The sequence below is a fragment of the Herpailurus yagouaroundi genome, unplaced genomic scaffold (genome assembly GCF_014898765.1).
Source record: "Herpailurus yagouaroundi ecotype Mexico unplaced genomic scaffold, PumYag 199, whole genome shotgun sequence".
Classification (NCBI taxonomy): Eukaryota; Metazoa; Chordata; class Mammalia; order Carnivora; family Felidae; genus Herpailurus; species Herpailurus yagouaroundi.
This window is the reverse complement of record NW_024412430.1, coordinates 20,519,661-20,524,289: the sequence shown is the minus strand read 5'-3', so window position 1 is coordinate 20,524,289 and position 4,629 is coordinate 20,519,661. Positions and strand designations below refer to the sequence as shown.

Sequence of the window (4,629 nt, the reverse complement as noted above, 5' to 3'; positions counted from 1 at the left end):
TGATGGTGATGATGATGGTGATGGTGATGGTGATGATGATGGTGATGATGATGGTGATGATGATGGTGATGATGATGGTGATGATGATGATGATGATAATAATGGTTATGGTGACGATGGTGATGATGATGTTGATGATGGTGATGGTGATGATGTTGATGATGGTGATGGTGATGATGGTGATGGTGGTCATGGTGATGGTGGTGATGATGGTTATGATGGTCATGGTGATGGTGGTGATGATGGTGATGGTGATGATGTTGATGGTGATGATGTTGATGGTGATGGTGATGATGGTGATGATGATGGTGATGGTGGTCATGGTGATGGTGGTGATGATGACGATGGTGCTGGTGGTGATGATGGTAATGATGCTGGTGAGGAGGATGATGATGATGTTTAAGAAATAAACTCTGATACCGGTGTTTTACACAAGACAAAATAGTTTCAAGACTCCAGAGATTCCATGAAATTCAGTTGCTTCATGAAAGAGTTCTCCTATTGGCTTCATGGTTGATGGTTGTTTCAGACACTGAGTCCCCATGTGCTCTAAGGACAGTGCATGTGAGGCACCGGGCAGAGCCCTCTTCAGCCGGACATGGACAAAGCCCCCAGGTCCACACACCTGCTTTGAATAACAAAGGTCGAGGCACTGAATTCCCCAAAGTGACCCTGGGCTGGTGGCCTCACATCACCCAGGCCCACCCGGATGTACCAATAGGAACTGATGTTGTAACAGCAACCCCAGGAGATGTGAGGGACCACACATGCGATTGGGATTCAGTGGCCCAGGGGAGGACCTGGGAAGCTCTCCAGAAGTGATGAGCACACCAGCAGCAGGAAGAGGATGTGGGATGCAGACAGGCAGATCCCTGGGCTCCAAAACTGCACGGCTCTCCCGTGACCCCAGGTCCCGTCCACCCCCGTCCCAGCCTAGGAGTTTGCTTGGTGCTGTAACAAGGCACCCAGGCTGGGTGGAGAGGCTTCCACAACACACATCCCTCGTCCCCCACTGCCCTGGAGACGGGAGGTCCCAGGTCAAGGTGTGGGCAGGGTTGGCTCCTTCTGAGGCTGGGAGGGAGGCTCTGGTCTGGGCCTCCCCCAAGCTTGCAGCTGGCTGTCTTCACGCTCACACTGCACCCTCGCTGTCTGTGTCTGTGTCCACATTTCCCTTTCCTGTAAGGACACCAGTCATACTGGATTAGGATCCACCCTGATGAGCTCCTTTTAACTCAATTGCTTTTGTTAAGACCCTCACTCCAAATAATGGCTCCTTCTCAAGGACTGGAGGTTAGGGCTGGGGGACAGACACAATCCAACCCATACCACCCAGACAGGAGGGTCAGACAGCCCCCAGACGTTGCACAGCGCAGGCACTGAACACCTCTGGGGAAGATCTACCCATATGCCCCCAGAAGCTCCTCGGGACCCTGACCAGACCCCCACTTTCTCCAGACAGAACAAATGAACCACAAGCCTCACCTGGGTGTGAGGCTGTAAATGACTTTTCTTATGGTGAACTTCAGGCCATAAGACTTGATCTTTGAATTTTACCTGTGGTGTCACAGGCTGGAAAGTTCACAGGCAAGAGCCCTGTAGGTTCATAGCACTTGAGAGGGTAAAGGCCCACTTTTTATCTTGAGAGACTTGGGGGCTCCCTGATGGGGCCTCCTTTGTTCCTCCTTTCTTCTATCTCAGGAAGGAGACCTGACCACCTTTGACCCGGGAACATTTGGAAACAAACTGAAACCTCAATCTTCTGACCAACTGTCTCCCTAAGTGCAATCTACTAAACATAATAAAATAGCGGATTTCAGTCTTGCACCTAAGATCATCAACAGAGCCGAGAGACTGACCAGATCTGGCTCACTGGAAGGACTGAAAACTAACATTTTGTTTCAAGGACATTTTTTTGTTAAGTTGTTAAGTTGTTTTTTGTTAAGTTGTTAACATTTTTTGTTAAGTGTCCCAGATTCCTCAAGTCCAGATAATCTCCCGAAGGAAGATGTATAACAAGAGACATTTCTCTTTTCATTTTTCGCTCTGCTGCAAGAGAGGACCTCCCAGTCTCCTGGAACATCCTGTGGCTTGACTGTTCCCTCTCTAATTCTTTCTTCCATGTGGATTAGTCTCATGCTGTTAATGTGCCCTAATTTCAGACCCTTTTCCCTTCCCTCCTGATTTTTACGTATTCTGACAACTCACTGGTTTTTAGGATTCAGAGCAGGAGGGTTTTTTTTTCTTTCTCTTTCTGCTGTCTGTGTGTCCCCCTTCCAGGTCCACACACACAGACACCGTGGCGTAGCGACGAGGGTTCAGACGTGAGGGGTGTGCAGTCGGGGCTGGAGGCGCCCCGTGGCGGGCGCTGCGGGCCGTGGGGGTGGCCGTGGGTCTGTGCTGGCTGCGGTGCCCTGGCTGCAGGTGGCGAGGTCACTCATCGGCGTCACGGCCGATGGAAGGGGACTCTCCCTCCGCGGAATCCCGCCATGGCCTCCCATTGTACAGCATCTCCCGCCAGGAGGCACGCCCCTGTCCACTTTGCCCCACACGTTTCACTCCTGCCTGTTTTCCTGTCCCCGAATGTCGGCTGAGGATGGCTTTCTCCCTCCTCGGGAGCACCAGCATAACCCGGGCCCTCTGCAGCTGGACATTGCCCATTAATCCCCAACAAAAGGCCAGGCTGTGCTCCCCACGTGTGTTTTCCTCACTGGTCCGTTTGCTGGGCCCCAGGAGTTAACGTGCGCGCCGGCTCAGCCCCGGGGGGTGCTGCTGGCCCCCCGCTGCCCGCTCAGTGCCGTGGCCTCCGTGCACGTGGAGCAGGAGAGGAGCTGGCGTCACTGCACGTGTGGCCATCGGATTGGGAACAACGTGGGAGTGACTCAGGCCAGGGCGTCGACGCTGCGGTGCGCCCTCGCCCGGGCCCAGACACGGTGGGTCTGCGATGGACCAGCCTCCGCTTCTGTAAGCGTCCTGGGACTGACGCGCCCACGGGCCTGGCTGATTACTGTCCGTGTGGCCACGTGCATCTGCTGTTCGGTTGTGCCGCGTGGAAAGCCAGTCGTGGCCAGAAGCCACGTGACTTACTCCCCACAGAAAATCAACTCTCCAGAAGACCGGAAACAGACTGGCCAGATCCTAGGGGTATGTCTCCTGTGTCCATACCTGGAGACAACAGCTAACAGGCTGACAGCGGGTACCTGGCGGGGGCACCAGCCTCCCTTTGGCTCCGAAAGCAAGAACTCCAAGAGCCCGCCAGGCTCCGGCCCGCTCTGCCACTGACCAGCCACCACCTCATGCCTGGAGCATCAGGCGACCCAGGAGCCCTGCCCCGCGTCCATGGTCCGATGAGATGGTTGGGCGGCGGGGTGTGTCCGGGGGCATCACGCTGCGTCACGCCCCGTGGAGCAGCAGGTTTGCGGCTCTGACCCGCCCCAGGGGACACGTTTCCCACCCTTCTGACAACCCACCGCCAGGTCCCCTTGCAGACTCCTGCCGCGGCTGATGGGCTATTTGGGGGGCACTCCACATATTTTTGAGTGTGAGAGCCCCAAGTATTTGATTTTACGAAGAACATTCTACGAGGTCATCTCATTCATGGGGGAGCTCAGACCCCAAGGGTCCACGGTTCTTTCCCCAAAGACACAGAGCCAAGAACGCCACGTGGGCTCCAGGTCAGGCCCCTGGACCCCAGGCCCAGCAGCCCCGTGCTCCCCACAGAGAGGGAGGCTTCCCTGCTGGTCAACGGCTCCAGGAGCACCCTGCCTTCAAACAGTGCAGAAAACCATGTCCGGAGCTCCGTCAGCCTAGGTTTTTATTTTTATTCCAGGTTTAAGCCAGTTCGTGTCAAGGTCAAGAGCACCTTGGTTAAAAAAATCCCTTCAAACACTTAAGATAAATAAAGCCACGTTCCCTTTGGCAAAGCACGTTTGGTGACGTTCTCTGTGGGACTTGACTGGACGGTTGAGACATGCATTCCCGGGGGGTGGAGGGGGCAGTCCCCCTCTGGGGCAATCCTGGAGGACAGCAAAGGGCAGTGGCATCGGGGACGTGGGGCAGGGATTCATTCTGAGACTGGAAATACCCCCTGGTCCTTCCTCTGTCTGCGCCCGACTGCACAAGCTCGTTCTTCTGTCGGGAGGAGGTGGGCCAGCCAGTTGGCTCAAACCCTAGCTCGTGTGTTCTCTGTGAAGGCCAGATTGCGGTTTAGCGAATCCCATCACCCGCTGTGGGAACAACGCCCGTCGCGGCACACGGACTCCGCCACACACACTCCCCGGTCCCTGCGCACCAGACAGCTCGGCTCTCCACCTGCTGGGGGAGGGGCACAGCGTCGGTGACGCAGAGGACTTGCTTATCAGCAGACACGCAGCAGCAGAGTCAACCCTGTCTGTGCCCAGGTGTCCCTCGGGGCCCTACAGGGCCCCTGTGCCCCACGCTACGGCCTCCAAGCTGGAACATTATTCTTGGAGACACCTGACGGCACTTCCAAGCTTCCCCAGAGCCTTCCTTCACCCCGGACATCAGAGCCCTGCTGTGGGCAGTGCACACACGAGCCAGAGAAAGTGGCCACCCCGCAGCCCCGGAGGGAACAGCCTCTGCTGGGTCTGTGTCCTGTCAGGTGGGGGCACG

General features: G+C 55.9%; 1 long non-coding RNA gene across 1 annotated transcript in view; it reads left to right on the top strand.

Annotated features, from left to right (window-relative positions):
• LOC121013751 (uncharacterized) overlaps positions 1–1,217 on the top strand; it is a 4,928-nt gene extending 3,711 nt beyond the window's left edge. The window contains exon 3 of the long non-coding RNA XR_005782899.1: positions 1,206–1,217. This is a non-coding gene — a long non-coding RNA (uncharacterized LOC121013751). The remainder of the gene's footprint in view (positions 1–1,205) is intronic.
• The last annotated feature ends 3,412 nt before the right edge of the window (positions 1,218–4,629 follow it).